Source organism: Amphiura filiformis, chromosome 13, assembly GCF_039555335.1.
Source record: "Amphiura filiformis chromosome 13, Afil_fr2py, whole genome shotgun sequence".
Taxonomy (NCBI): Eukaryota; Metazoa; Echinodermata; class Ophiuroidea; order Amphilepidida; family Amphiuridae; genus Amphiura; species Amphiura filiformis.
Window position 1 is genome coordinate 39,394,089 of NC_092640.1, and position 17,117 is coordinate 39,411,205.

Below are 17,117 nucleotides of genomic sequence, written 5' to 3' on the forward strand. Positions count from 1 at the left end.
TACAAACATATCCATTCCAATCGTCAAATGTCATTTAAGGGGGTACTACACCCCTGGCCAATTTTGTGCCTATTTTTGCATTTTTCTCAAAAATAATAGCGCATTGGTGACAAGTAAGATAGGTATATTATAGGGGCAAGGACTAAAACTACTGCACTGAAAATTCATCAACTCGAGGCAAGTAGTTATTGGTTTATTTATCAAATATTGGTTTTCCCTCATTTTTGACTGTAACTCCACAACTGTTGTCTGTGCTGAAATAAAATTTCCAGTGCATTAGTTGTAGTCCTTGCCCCTATAATATACATATCTTACTTGTCACCAATGTGCTCTTAATTTGTGAGAAAAACGTAAAAATAGACACAAAATTGGGCAGGGTGTAGTACCCCCTTAAACTAAAAAGTGTGACACAAGGCAGCTATTGGATTTGAAGCCTTTTGGAAACGAACTCTTCAAATAACGAAGGCAACTTCATCACGGTGAGAGTCCATCCAAGATATGTTAAAGATACGTGATATGCAACATTTGCAGGATCAGTAGTGACGTTATAACCTTATAATGATTTCAAGTTCAATGCCTTCGTATGCAAATACCTCAAATATATTAGGTAGGTAATGATACATCCTGAGCTAACATTAAAACGTACCCTTATGCCGTGATATCTTAACCATTTGTAAGTTTTCTCCTGTTCTTGTCTATGTCCCGAAGGAATGAGGTATACCAGAACGCGATAATTGCATCCTCCACTCCGGGATGTGGTGGATTTACGCGGAGAGAAAGTGAAAAGTGGTTTGTTGAAGCCTCGTGAGTGCTTTGATTTGGAAAGCCTTGGGACATACATGGTATCCATGGCCAAAGGTGTGTATTCATCTAAACATATTGATGAAGAAGTAGAGTGATCTGGAATGTTTTCGCGACTTTGAATCCATTGATAAGTTCTATAATAATAATTTCTAAAATACAAGAGAGCATACGTTTGGAGAAATATGGGACTAAAGCGTTCAATTTGCTTTTTAGTTACCAGTTAATGCAAACTATTCAAAACGCATAATCAGATGTTCAAAAGTACGTACAATGAGAAATAATCAGAAAATAGATGAAGAATTACAGACAGTGATCTGGAATGGTTTTTTTTACTTAGACGTCATTGATATTTATATTTATTTATGTGCATTGACAAGAAGTTGCGAAGGTATTAAAATACCTTCACAACCTCTTGCAAATGCACATTATAAACACCTGACTATTAAGAATGGTTTTTAAATTTTGTATATTTTAAAGCACGCATATTTAACCTCCGTATGTTAATAGTTATTTTTTGAATTTTGGTTAACAAATCACCCAATGTATCTATGTATAATTTAGATTAAATATTGTGTATTGTAAGTCGAACAAACTTTAATGGGACATGATGGCGCAGAGATCCTAGACTTCGGCACCCATTCGTACACCTCGGTGGAGAGAGCCAATAGGGATGAAGAACCATGCATTAGTGCATAACACTTTGACGCCTCAGGCACTCAAGCCCACAACCTCAGGCTACCTCGCGATAGTTGAAATCTAGGATCTCTGCGCCATCGTGCCCCATTAAAGTTTGTTCGGTTTAAAATAAGCGAACATTATTCTGATTTTGTTGCTGCGCGCGTAAATAAAGTCCCAACGCACCCTCGCGTAAATTCGCATAATCGTTCGCCAGTCACGTATCACGCAATGCACGATTAGCGCAAGCACTGCGCCCAAATGCGTGTACGCTTTTACATACATACATTGTTTTATGAGTCTCATTTTTTCCGCCTTATATAAGACGAACAAACCTTAGCAGTTATGCTGTCAAGTAATCTCTATCCAGCTCAAGAAGTAAATGATTCATAACTCATTTTAGCGATGTTTTACGCTTCACGCCATTCCCTAATTGATCTTTTGAAAATCACTCTCTGTGACCTGATTTCAAATGTAAGAGAAAAAGGAAGATCCAGAATCTCTGCTATATGTTTGCTATAAAACAATCAATAAAAACAAAAATATTAATTCAAATGAAATAATAAATAACCCAATTTTTCTTCTCATTCTCTTTTAAGGCATAATATATTGAGTAAGATTTGTCACCTTTTCAGTCTCGGACTCGCACTAGATAAGAGATAAAATCATTAGATTTGCTATTATATTCATATTCAATTTTAAAATTTAAAAGCACATTCATGTGATTTAATATTAAATGTGCCACTGCACCAAATGTTATCGCATTACGGTTTAGCTGAGTCAATAATAAAAATAAAAATAGCACCTTCAAAACTAACATATTTATTTCACGTCTTCAGAGGCTATGTTTTAACACTTCTAATAAACCGCAGTGTCGTCTGAGACATCGGGGGTTCAGGTCAAGAAAGTCCAATATGCAATAGCTGCCAGGTGTCATATGAGTACAATATAGAATGTAAATATTGTGAATTGTCCATAAGGCAGCTTTTGCAGATAGGATGTTCTTGATGTATTCTTGACAAGGTGAAACTTCTTTCTTTAAGAAACACATTATTGCCTGGCTGCAGTAGTCTATGTCCCACGGGTAAGTCTTGTCCTTTCGCATATTTTGACGTTAATTGAAGCCTATAGTAAGGCTAATCCAGTGAAGATGAACACTGCCTAAAGTGTTCAGAAAGACTAATACAACAATGTGCCACGTTTTCCGCTGATATTCTAGGACTTGACCGTGGGTAATCTAAATCTGATTTAACAGAGTCATAAATAACACATTTTCCATCACGTATTAGCCTTGATTCATTGTTCAAATACAATGGGGTTGTGGGGTTATTACTTATGTGCAGTGGGAGTAAAATTTTCTCTTGTTATGCTAAAATTGCTTGCTCCGCTTTCCAGATGCAAATACATCATTGGCTCTACCTTGCACATGGCAAATGTGAACTAAATTTTCCACCCTAGAGGTGGTCCTATTTGTATTATGTGATGCAAACTCAGCTAGGAAGACATATAGTTTAATCTCAGCATCTTTTCAGTGATTAAAAAGTTTAACTTCAACACTACACTATTTTTCGCTCACCTGGAAGGTTTTCACTAGTTCGACTAGCGTCTTCAGCAGATGGTGATGCTGTGATGATATCTTGTCTATGTCTTATCTGCTGAAGACGCTAGTCGAACTAGTGAAAACCTTCCAGGTGAGCGAAAAATAGTGTAGTGTTGAAGTTAAACTCTTTAATCATTTTATCTACCACTACGTATGAATATCCACTCGTATAACTTTTCAGTGCTTTTTTAATTAAACTTTTGTCCTAAATAGTGTGCTAATCATCTTTAACATTCTGTGTTTAATATCAGTAAAGCATCAATTAAAAAACTATTAATTTTACTGAAACTTAAACCATTGGTTTCCACACTCCTTTAAATTGAATCAAAACTATCATAAACTTTTTGCTTAAGGTGGTACAACACCCCTTGATACATTTTGACTATTTTGGCATTTTTCTCAAAAAAATAATAAAACACTGGTAAGTTATGGATATTATAGGGGTAAGGAATCCAGTTACTACACTGGAATTTCAGTATCTCAAGCGGTACGTTATTTATGATAAGAAAAGAGGTACCATTAGAATGTGCCTAATTTCTTAACATATATAATGAACCACTTGTCTTGAATCACTGAAATTTCAGTGAAGTAATTGGATTCCTTGCCCTATAATATACATAACTTTTGTTACCAGTATGTAGTTATTTTGTGAGAAAAATGCAAAATTAGTCACAAAATTTATCAGGGGGTGTAGTACCACCTTAACGATATTTTTTCTGTCTAGCACCAAGGTAAAGTCTTCGATAGTTTTATGCTTTGCAATGTTCCATTTGACAATATGTTGTCATATTGTGTTTTTATTACCTGAGTCAGTAATAACAACAACAACATTAGTATCTTAAAAGTCAACATATTGATTTCACTTCTTCAAAAGTTATTTTTGTAATACTTTCAAAAAGCCACAGGATCATCTGTGAGATTATCGTCACTAGAGGGAAATATTCCTCTTTTACCAAACACATATTGTCTGGCGCTAGCTTATGTCCCACGGGTAAGTCTTGTACGTCTTACATATTGACATTAATTGGAGCCTATAGTAAGGTTATTCCAGTTAAGATGAACACTGCTTAAAGTGTTCAGGAATACTTATAGAACTCTATGTCATATCCTCAGCTGATATTCTAGGACATGACCATGAGAAAGTCTAGATATAATTTAATAGAGTCATATATAACAGTTTTGATAAACATGGTTGTTAGCTATGGTTTGGCAAATCTTGCTTGTCCCCTTCTGGTGTGCTAAAAATTACTTTTTTCCCTCCCAGTGTGCGAAAGATTGTGTGCCTCTTCTTCGATGATTGCTCGTATCCAAAAGTACCAGACTTGAGTCCTATTTATCAGGAACAGTCTGTACAGCTCAGTAGTTAGAGCGTTCGCCGCATAGTTGAAAGGTCTGGGGTTCAAGTCTCCGCAGAGGTATGTATGTCCGTAGCTATCATTCTGGAAACTCATGCATTCTTGAAGAGGCCGGTCGAGTGCAGATCCGTCGGAACACGCTTTTCAATACGGAATAAGTGCTAACCTCATCGTGACATCAGCAGCAAAGTTCATTTCCCATTGAAAAAGCGTTATCCGACGGATCTGCAGTCAACCATTCTGTGAATATTCATATAGCGATGATCTCTGACAACTTGTCGGAACCGCCCGGAACCGGTGGTCAACCACCGGTCGAGTTTTGATTTGATCTCTAACGCAGTTTTCTGTATCGTACCAAGTTTAAAGCGTGGATATCTTTATGCTTTGAAAAGTTTCATTGAATAACATCATCCTACTATTACGCTTTAATTAATTTTAATACTTTCAAAAAGCCACAGCATCATCTGTGAGGTTATCCCCTTTTATCGAACAGATATTGTCTGGCACTAGCCTATGTCCCACGGGTAGGCTTGTCCTTCTACATATTGACATTAATGGAAGCCAAAAGTAAGGCTACTCCAGTAAATATGAGGACTGCCTAAAGTGTTCAGGAAGCTGATATATTCTAGGACATGACCGTGAACTGACTATAGAGTCAAATAAAAAGTTTTGATAAACAAACATGTGTTGGTGTATATTATTTATTAATACAGTAGTTTAAAACACTACATAATCTAAATGGGAACTGTTATTTGCAACTCACTTTGCTACGTTGCGTCCGATACCATCGGGGATGTAAAGGAGGAATATTTTGACATGTTTTGGTTTCAAGTTACCTATCTTACTTCGTGATTTATTCTCTTTAAAGCACAAACAAACAGAACTATATACCAAACGCCCACCTTTATTCCACACGATTTAACGTCCGTGAAAGTGGAGCAAATCGTGACCTTCGTTGTTTTGGTTTCATTAAATTTAGTTTATAATAAACATTAGCGGAAGTAGGATGTGTTTACGGATTGTAATTATACAAGTTCAAAGTATCTGATATTACGGAGTTTGTCAATAGGCTGCTTAATTATATTAAAAACTACTTTTTCATTATATACTTTCTCTTTATATTTTCTAATGATAGCCTTCACTAACCGTAGTGTGCTTATCAGAACGACAGTTCTCTCGTATTTAAAAAATAAATAAAAATCAGTTATATTACAATAGTAGTCAAGTTAGCTCAATCGATAAGATGTTCGACTATGGTGCGAGAGGTTACGGGTTAAGGTTCGAAACCCGAAGGTGCCTAGTACGCTCTCTTGAAAAAAAAAAGCTTGAAATTCCCCTGAACAAGTAACTTACTGCTAATTGTCTCGTTGTAACCCATACGAAACTCGGGGAGCTGACCCTGTTTGCGAAATTTATTTCTGGAATGTCTAGGATGTGCGATCTTGAAGCTGCAAAGTCACTGAGTTGTTGTTAAATGGTTTATGGAATGGTGTGGGGCCGTAGTGCTCAGCGACAACCTGTAAAGTGTGCTGAGGCTCATGGATCAACATCGAGGCATTGTGCCTGTGCGTAGGGCAATATAAAGCACTGCGCTTTTTTTTTCACTAATAGCAGGACGAATATGCATACACCATCACTCTCCGGACAGCGGTCAGATTCTAGCAGTCTATACTGTCTTCTGAAAGATAATGGGCTGTTTTGACCATTAATACAGGATGGTCCGATTCCAGCACTTTATGCTATCTCCAGCTTCGGTTAATGATTTTGATGACCAGCCATCCCAAAATATTCATGTCTCATTTGAATCCATTAGGATACTGTGTGAACAATACATGAGGTTATAATTTCAGGCTCATTTTGGCTTACAAAAACCATTTAAAACATTTGTCCGACCTAATATTACTCATTGTCAGGAATCTACAGATATCTAAATCTCCAATTTAATGGGGGAAAGAGTGGGAATGATGTGGAAGGAGGCTGTTGATCAGACAATGTTCTATTTGAATCTCAGCAGATTCCCAGCAAACACAAAACGTTTTTAAAATGTTTTTAACAGGTAATATTTTGTCGGGTTATATAAAATTTTTAAAACGTTTTGTATGAAAACACACACAAACAAATATTTTTTTAATGTTTTCAAAATGTTATTGTAAAACATTTTTTGCAAACATTTTTTGCCAAATTATTTTGTCAACACTTAAATAACAGTATGTTAGAATATTTTCAGTAAGTTATCACAAAACGTTTTTGAATGTTATGAAAACATATATCCTTTATATAACCCCACATAAAACGTTTTCTGACAACCTTGTCTAACCTTTAGCGAATGATGTCGAAAATGTTTTCGCGATAATCAGGCCGGTTCCGTCTGGCATGTGCAAACGAATTGTGCCGGACCCTGTAAACAAACCTCTTCAAAATATTCAAATACTAATAGCAATTGAGTTTTAAATTTAAGTCACACATAAACAAACACTTTAATATTAAACGTAATCACGACGTTACGAAAGAATTGAACGAAGAATTCTAATGTGTGTTTCCATTTCAACAAAGTGACCGTGTGATGCACCTCACGACTTCATTTTATATTGACTTCATTATTCTTCAATTACAACCTCAAGTATTCTAGGACGGATGACTACATTTACACTATTTACCGGTCATAGGAATTTACCGGCTCAGTCGCTGGATGAGCGACAAACCATTGACTTTTGACCAATAAAATAGGGCGTTATTAATGTACCAACGCAACAGAAAGCGCACCACCTCATTGGTAACAAATCAGTCGCCCATCGCTCAGTGATTGCGCATAAATTCAGCGGAGGTCTGATGAGCAGCGAAGAAGATAAGGTGTTTGTAGACCAGGGGCTAAACGGGGATAGCATCTCGTGTAAGTAACGAGGGCTAAACGGGTGTTTACGCTTGTTGTCGATTACCTTTATTTAGAAACGGATAATCAGCACTTTCAAAACACGTACTTGCAGTTTATTTGTTCATTTCAAGACAAGGCAAACTAATAACAACATATAAAAACTAGTATTTTAAAGACAATGTCAACACATTACTATTCTATTTAATAGTAAGTACCTTAACGAAAACGAAAACAATGGGGCCAAAAAAACTTTCATGACCAACATTTTTTCAAGGTTTTTTAAATTGTCAAAAGTTTTAACTTTTAAACTACTTTACGACTTTAATGTGCAGTATTTTGCTTATAACAGATGGCCTCAACTGTCTCGTGAAAGATGCCAAACCATATATTGGAATTGACACATTGCAGAGTTACAGTGTTGACTTTAAATTATCTTTCTATATCAGAGGCACATAGGAGGGCCATATAAACAATAATATACATGCTTTATCCTTTTTGTTGAGAGAACTCGTTTGTCAATAAGAATCCAGAGAAAGGTAATATGATGTATAATTCTAAAAACATCATACTCATAAACGTTATCTCAACATAACAACAGGAAATAAACCTGTTATCGTTTTGAGCTACAAAATTATATAAATAAAAATCGTAAACAGAATCAACATTTTTATGTAAAATTAAATCACCAGACATGCAATAAGTATTTAAAGTACGTCATGTTTGCAAAATCTACCAAAATGGTTGAAGTGTGTGTTTATTTACAAACTTTTTTGAGACGATTTCATGACTCCGTTGACTTGTAATAATTTTTGGCGGGAAATTTAACCCTTGACACCGCTTTATTTTTAGCCATATGATGTTGCGGGAAGTATAAGGCGTTGTAAACCAATAAATAAATGGGACCTTAAAAACCAGTAACGTTCAAAAACAATATTGTTCAAGTTTGTCCCGGTCTCAGCCCTACCAGGCTTGTTATTTGTTGATACTGGGCACCAGCACTGATCCTGGAACTGTGGTCCCAGCCTGTCACGGCTTAAAAAACATCAAGGCCGCAAGCCCGGCAGGACTGAGGCCGGATAGGATGGACGTGTAACTAATTAAGGTTCAAAACAATGTAACGTTAATCAACAGAGATGTTCACCCCTTGTATATCCTAAATAAAGACAGCTATGTCATAATGGGAACCAGCAGCCAATAGCTGCATCTTTTAGCTCGAATTTAAGACCTCATTTGTTGAAATTGTTTAAGAAATAAAGATATGACGAACCAAAAAGCCAAGGAAGATGCCAATTTAAAAGTTGCAGTTCGCTCCATTGCGTGCTCCATTGATTTGCACACAATGCGTTCACGAACAAGAGAACCAGTGCCGTACTTCCATTGCTTACCTTAAAATTAGTGTTGTGCTTTCATTGATTATAGAACACAAAAGTGCAACTTTTGATTTCGTTTCTTTATTAGGTTTTAGACCACTGTTACTTTAACTTTCAACCAATTTCAACAAATGAGGTCTTCAATCAGAGCTAAAGAGTGTAGGTATTAGCTGCTTGTTTTAATTTTGACACATTTTTCTTTATTTAGGATATACAGGGGTGAACACAACTGGTACCTTTATTTTTTGGCTTACTGTAGTCATCCTAAACTGCTCTATCATTTTAGTTATTTATAGTCAGTTAAAGGAGGATTTCGTGATCCTAGCATCCTCTTTTTATGACATTTTTCAGTAGATATCCACGAAAAAGCTTATTTCCAAAATTTCAGTTGATTCCGATTTTGCGTTTGCGAGTTATGCATGATTATGTGTATTACACTGCTCCATAGACAATGTGTTGTAATTTCGTTCTGGTGCACCAGAACGAAATTTAAATTTGGCGATATTTTTGCTAAACGAATTAATCTGCAAGAAATATTTGGTACATAAACATTATGTAGCCAGAGGTATCCAGTGGTGTAAAAATCTCAACTTTTTTTGGGAAAAGTGGGGGGACGAGGCTGTGGATCACGAAATGCCACTTTAAGAGCCATATGTAAATATGACTTAATACGGCAGATTAGTTAGAAAACCAGGTTGTCTAAATACACACCATCGTATTCAAATATAAAACATTTGTTTTCGCAGTACAGCTGAGAATAATTATTGCTAATCTGTATGTGCAGACAGTCACATAATGTATACACGTAATTAGGTCAATTATTATATTTGGCCTACGTGTTCTAGAAAGCATAAGCCCAATCAACGGATTTGTATAATGCCCCGGTATAATATAATGGACATAAAACGACCATTAATATGACTACAATGTACGATGGGTAAGCCTCTTCTCTTGTTTGTATGATATTACGATGGCGGGTAAGCATCATTAATTTCTCTCGTGCGTTTGTGTTTTAGTTGCAATACACATTAAGCTTATCAAGAAGTGCAAATATCTGGGGAAGTTAAATATCTGTGCAATAGTGACAGAAAATATCGAGGGTTGAAAACCAGAGAGCCTTAACTTAACTCACAATGAAAACCATTGTGAGTTAAGGCTCTCTGGTTCTCAATATAAAACCTTTTGAAGTGAATCACTTAAAAAAAAGAGGAAGACTTATTGCTGCAGCTATATTGGTTTTGATATCGATAAGTCTTAAATGTTACGTTAAACGTACCTTGCCCGACAGGTACTATCCAGGGAAAAGAAAAAGCACGCCTCACACACTAGCACATTTTAACATGAAATTACATTGGAAATATATATATTATGCATATGCAGATAAGTCAGAGAAAAACTCCGGACAGCCTGTCTGTGCGGGACTTGAAGCCCAGATTTTTGGATAGTGCAATCCATTGCTCTAACCACTGAGCTATATAGACTGTCTGTAACTGATAAACCGAGCAACCAAGCCAAACACCAGTCATCCTTTTGTACCTTGTCATTTTGTCCATATGTGAGGATATTTCGGGTGTCTATGAAAGAACTGTATCTTCCGATATTTGTTTAGTATTTTGATTCCTGAATCAATTAAACAAGATTGAAAATTGCAACTGTAAAAAAGACTTCACTTTTTGAATTTTAAAAATTGGCTATTTTGTTCCCTCTGTTTGTTAATTCTGCCAATATATTGTGAATCCTGTCCATGGATTCAATACAGCAGTACATGAGCTGTTCCTGAAGTATCAAGCATGGTATTATTAAAATAGTCATGATAGTTCAGTGAGGCGTGATTTTGAAATATTTTGAGAACATAATTTCAACAAAAAAACCCCATTTATATAGGTAGTAGCGCATAACGCAATAACATACGCTATTCCGTTGTGCTTCGTTAAATTGTCGCATTAAAATACTAACAAAAAATAATTTTCAGACGGCACAGTTCTTTCAGTGACACCTTGTGGCACATTTTACAAAGGGGTTTGCGATTCCCATTAAAGTTTATGATGTATTAAATGGTAGGGTTAGATTAGAGTTGTGGCAATAGCATTTAGGATCGGTATATATAGGTAAAAGCGGAAAAACTACAGTTGAGTATAGATCTGTAAATTTGGTGAACTAGGCAATTCTGAAAATGGATATACACATTTAAGTATAACCCGATCATGTCACATACATAGACAAGAATCTAGCAAATGATAATACAGAGTTTCATTGCATAACATACGCAAAGTTTTTGCTATTTGTAAAAAAAGATGTCGAACATTCCATTGTCATTTGATCTGCTAAGCCGAATGTACACTTTCTGATAGAAGCATGAGAGTTTCCACATAAGAAACACATGATCTAAAGTTTATTTAGATGTGGAGGCATTTTTAATTTGACCCCTGTCAAAATGACACATAATTTGGTTGTACAGTTGTAACGGCGAAAATGGTGGTAAATTGTGGTGGTAAAATTTATGTGGATGGAATTTGAGATAAAGGTCGTTGGCTTTCCATAGATCCACTTTGGATCTTTGATTTTCATTGCCGATAAAGAGCATTGTTTTAGATGACATGTACTATTGTTTTTTATATTATTCCCTGTACTTGGAACTGGTGGTGGAAAAAGACACACGACATGTGAAATGCATGAAAATGCCCCGAAAAAGAACCAAACCAAAACAAACCCAGGAAATTTCCCTAAAACTTACATTCTTACAAATGTCAACACAAACAATTTGCCATCATTTTTGTCAAATTTGAAGCAAGTTGAACATGTTGTCCTCTGTACAACCAAAAATGTGCTGTTTTGACCCCAAAAAGGGAGTTTTCTATAATAACAATAGGTCCCAAATAGCACAGACTGTATATTTTTGGAAACATATTGTGTATATCTCTTGAACAAGATCGAAGTATTTTCACAATTTTACCCCTCTATGACCTTTCGTGACCTCTAGCTGTCATAAAGCTTCATATGGGGTTCAATCTAAAATGCCTACACATATTAAAGTAAACTTTGGACAATGTACTTCATGTGTGGAAACTCTCAATCCTTTGTACACAATTTGTGAGCCTAGCATTTTAACTATACATTGCTTAGATTCAAGTTCGATAGTGACGTCAATGCTTTTTCGCGGTTGCGCCGCAAGCGTGCCTTGTACGCGTGCATGTTCGCTTTGCGAGATTAACTTTACGCGCGCGATTCGATACTGCGGCCAGTGAAATACGCACATACGTCACTACAGAACTTAAAGGGGCATTTCGTGATCCACAGCCTCATCCCCACTTTTCCCAAAAAAGTTGAGATTTTTACACCACTGGATACCTCTGGCTACATAATGTTTATGTACCAAATATTTCTTGCAGATTAATTCGTTTAGCAAAAATATCGTTAAATTTGAATTTCGTTCTGGTGCACCAGAACGAAATTACAACGCATTGTCTATGGAGCAGTGTAATACACATAATCATGCATAACTCGCAAACGCAAAATCGGAATCAACTGAAATTTTGGAAATAAACTCTTTTCGTGGATATCTACTGAAAAATGTCATAAAACGAGGATGCTAGGATCACGAAATCCTCCTTTAAGATGAACCAAATAATAGTAGTGATAAAGGTAAAATTGTATATTGAAGGGGAACAACAAAGCTTACCTTTGAGCCGCGAAGAATAACCATGAATATTATAACCGGGGAGCTCCATCTGAAATTATTAACAAAAATGAAAACGTCGTTTATGAATCATACATACACTCTAAGACAACCCATTAGAGTAAATGCTAGGAAAATACTAGTGTTTTAATCGTGTAGTGCGCGTACTCTACGTCGTACTACTCGCAGTGCCTTCTGACGCGTTCGGTACATTTTCCTTGCGGCTTCATGCATTTATACTTGCTCGTATATTGCAATATATTAGTGACAATGTTGTTTTCAACTGGGCATATGTGACCCGGCAGCACAAACGAGCCGTAAATTCGCTAAATTGTATTCTGAGTTATGGTGTAAAATGTGTACGAAGGTCGTATTCATCGGTCACTTAAGCTGGCGCGACATCTGGCTTATTTTGATAGTCACAACACCAATCAATAATCCTATTATTGAAGTGGATAATAAGCTTCTACCTTAGGTGGCTATAGAGCTTTTAATAGCTCTGGTCTTTGTTTGCTTTTGCTAAATCCTTTTCAAGTGGTGGGTTATTTGTATAGGTATGCATAACCAACAATTAACAATGAGAGAACCTTCTTAAACCTCGTTGACTTGGGGATGATTTAAAATGACCGCCAATTATGACTGTTTGATATTTATTGCCAGCAATGTGGAAAAAGAGACACACATAGAAACGAAAAAAGCTATAATTTTGTTGAAGGAGCAAAGTTTAACTAACCATAACTCCGCTTCTGGATATCGTTTGAAGTCCAATGGTATACCATTTTTAAGTTTATGATGTTTATTTTTTAAACACGAAATAAAACAAAATTGACCGGGGGAGGAATTTACGGCTCATTCGCCGTGGACGGTCACATTTATTGTTACCAGAGAACGTTAATGCCAGGTTATAATCTTAAATTATGCAAAATATTAGGTGATCTAAAATGTCCATTTTATGTGTAGTTTCTTTTGTAAAAAGGTCATTGATTTAGTATCATTTCAAGTTTGTACATCTCTCCCAGCATACTCGTTGTTATTTTATTATTTCGTTGAGAATTGCATTTTACTGACTTTGAAGAGGATGACTAGTATAAGAAAGAAACCTTGGTCGTCACCATCTACGTACTCCCCATTCCAGAAAAATACAGCACTAAATTTTTGGGAATAAAACATATTATCAAGTTCTTCCAAATGAAACATAACTCAGTCCTAAATTAATGTAGTACTAACTAGCGGTAAAAAAATCACTATTTTACTAAAAACATGCATTTTTGGCATGTTTTCTGACAATCGAGTCACAAAAATCAAAGACTTGGAACAAGTCTAAGCATTCAAAATCTTATGCTGAAATTTTGTTCTAATTTTCACTTTTTTGTGTTACTTTAATTAGATGATTGGTTATTAGACTTTGTACAAGTCCTTTAGACTTGATTGTCACAATATGTGAAAACATCCTAAAATGCACATGTTTGGCCCTTATTTTAGGATTTAGCTATGTTTCATTTGGCAAAACAAGATAATATTTTTTAATTCCAATAAGTTAGTGCTGTATTTTTCTGGAATAGGAAGCTGTGTTGTCAGCTACAGAATACGACTGGTAACGTTATCTAATATTTCATTTGAACTGTACGCTTATCAATTTGTTTGACATCAAATCTGATATTTGAGACAGTTTCAAATTAGGTTAGCTTGAATTCATTCATATGAGCGTTTACAAAGCAATGGAATAAGTAGGTTGAATTTCATTATGATCTGATTACAAACATCGTTTCCTATCAAACTATCATATATGTAGAAAACACTTTTACCTACGAAATTAGACACGAATACATACATGATTGTATATGTTATTAGATTAAGTATACAGTGACATTTAAATATATCAATAAAACCTCTTTACTTTGACAATTTAATACATTTACCCAGCATTTTGCAATATATAGGTAACTACACATGTCATGATGTGTGTATCAAATATTTAAAACACAAATGCAAGAGCACAGTTCATCGCGAAGATAATTCAGCGGTATCAATTGGTATGGAGGCGTGGCCAGAGTTTATGGTACAAAGAACCAATGTGACTCACACCGCTAAATAAAATATATGACGTGCGATAAACATACGATTACATTCCGTGTTTGGCAATGTAAATCAAGGTTTTGAAAGCTTTACATTCCCTGCGATTTTTGTCCGCACGATATACTCGTGCGATACACTCTGTTCGTGTTCATTCACTTGTTTAAGAACGACTTGTTTCACCGAACCAGGAGGTTGAGAGTTCATAAGGTCAATGTCGGGACCCCATGTCAAGCCATTGTTCAACCTTAGATTTATATTTCGCCATTTTGTATTTTATCCTTGCTTGTTAAGGTATCCACCGGATAGTCTGTGGCTAGTCTAATATCACCTTTGACCACGTGCAAAGAATAATTAACGTACATATTCTAGCTAAGTCAGGAAGATGTTTAAATGTGATGCGTATAATCTCAAAAGTCATCTTCATAGTGGATAGATTTATTTAGCAAAGTATAGTTTTTAAAGTATTACACTTATATTTGATAATTAGGAACATCTTAAAATTATTAGAGACAGTGTCTGGGTGACCTAACTTGCTCAACACTTAAAACTTAAAACACTTTAACTGAAATTCCAGTTGCTTGTAAGTAAGCTTGGGTTTGAATTTGAATTAGATTCCTTCCCATCGGTCACACATACTTTCACTGTGCTATTGGGCTATTCCAGAAAATAGATGCACACCCCCTATAGAGGAGTTCGGATATCCGGACTTTTTGTCCAGTCGTGAATGTTGGAAATCCAGACTTTTAAAGTGCCCAAATGCAAAAAAATCCGACAGAAAAATAGTTTAAAATCAAAAATCCTCAATTTTAGAGCTCATTTTCAACATTTCCGTGATTTTCCCTTCATTTTATTGGATTTCCAAGCTTTTTCCAGTGACTTGGAAATCCGGCAATTTCTTTGATTGAAAATTTACTCCTCTATAGGGGTGTGCACCTATTTTCTGGAATAGCCCATTGACGTTTTGGTTATATACTTATTCCTAATGATTTTGCCTCACACGTATGGAAAAAGGTCAGTTTGATAAGCCTCAGGTAACATTAATATTTCAAATCGGTTTCCTGGATTATATATGTATTAAGAAATCAGGACAACGATATTAATGGCCACGCTCTGAAGGAAAATCGATCGAAGTCCATTTTGTAACCACGGTGGTCACTTTACTGCTAATCTATTACCTGCTACTCCATTGGAAAATATGCAAGATTACATGTCCTGGCTACATGTAGTTTTTGATTATCATGATAAGGCCAAAAAACTATTATTTGCTTGCCCTCCAGTGAGATTTTTGGGTGGGTCGGTCGGTCGGAATTTGTTTTACTGTATATGCCTGTAGCCAATGAACATTGGTCGTGCGGAAAAATAAACTGATACTTCACTTCAGACCGTCAATATGCAAGATACGCCATAGAAATGGATTCAACTAGAACAACTGCATACTTACAAGTATAATACGCAAAGTTTATTGGAAACATTGATGCAGGAATTGAGAGTCATAAATGTTATAATTAAAACAGAAATAATTTTCTTCTTAAAAATGTTGTTGGCCAAATTGAGCTTTGAAATGAAATGTAGATACAGAAAAAGTAATAAAAACGAAAAAAATAAAAAAAATAAAAAGGGCCAACCCTGATTATTTTAGCCAATTTTTTGTCGGTCGGTGGAGGGCAAGCAAACAAGTTGCTTTTTTTTTTTCTAATAGCTCATAATTGCTTAGTAACCATTTTGTAACAGAGAAATGAATGAAACAGAGCCGAATCGTTTTATCATTTTATAATGGTTATTTGAAGAACATAACCATGATAACAGGCAGTTGAATGCCCGATAATTTGATGTCTGGTGATGTAATTTCGTCATTAAGTCATAGTTAAGGAGATAACATCGTAAATCAAGTTATATTAATGCTAAGAGCAACACTAAGAGACATACGTTGAACAAATACGAACATCTTTATGATATCAATGTCATTACAACGGCCAACCTATCCATTTTATTAGATTAGATTGGAACCATTACGATCAAATCAAATTTATTCCCGTCTTCATTTCTCTTAGTCTATACTTCACACAAACAACTGATTTTTAAAAGGTACCATTACAAGAAGTTTTTAGCGACAAAACAGGATACCTCAAAATCAAGTGACTGGGTATCATATTTGGTTATCCTCTTATTTAACCTGTGTGAAGTGTTCAGTGGCAGATACTGTCCTTGAAAGATGCCCACGGCAGGGTGTATGAACTACTAGACGTTGCCCTGATCGGAATTGCATGGAGGTATAATCTTTGTCTTATCACTGCATCTGCCATCGAAATTAAATACAGTTGTAGAGCGAGCGGAAAATAATTGTTAACGACGTAAGGCTCCATTGGTGGCATACAAAGGATGCATGAGAGAATAAAACCATTGTGTTACGCTGCTCTCTTTATAGTCGTTTCACAAACACAGATATAGTTAGGACCCTTAAGGAATCTGATAGCAACGTTTGCATAATATTTTTGTGGACCTGAGAGCACATCAGACACACCCAAAGTGCATTATGAATATGGGTAATGGCCTCTTGATTTCAACCCTCGATTTGACAACAATTGCAAATGCAAACAAACATCTACCTACTTTCTAAGGCTTTAGTTATCAAATTACTCAACTTGTTATTCATAACAGCACTATAACAACAACAACAAACTATGCTTAT

The 17,117-nt window shown here is 35.7% G+C and overlaps 1 protein-coding gene across 1 annotated transcript in view; it reads right to left on the reverse strand.

Annotated features, from left to right (window-relative positions):
* LOC140168330 (soluble guanylate cyclase gcy-31-like) overlaps nt 1–12,406 on the reverse strand; it is a 127,442-nt gene extending 115,036 nt beyond the window's left edge. Inside the window, 1 exon segment of the mRNA XM_072191697.1 lies at nt 12,356–12,406. The gene's annotated coding sequence lies outside the window, so the exon portion shown is untranslated.
* Nucleotides 12,407–17,117: the final 4,711 nt, after the last annotated feature.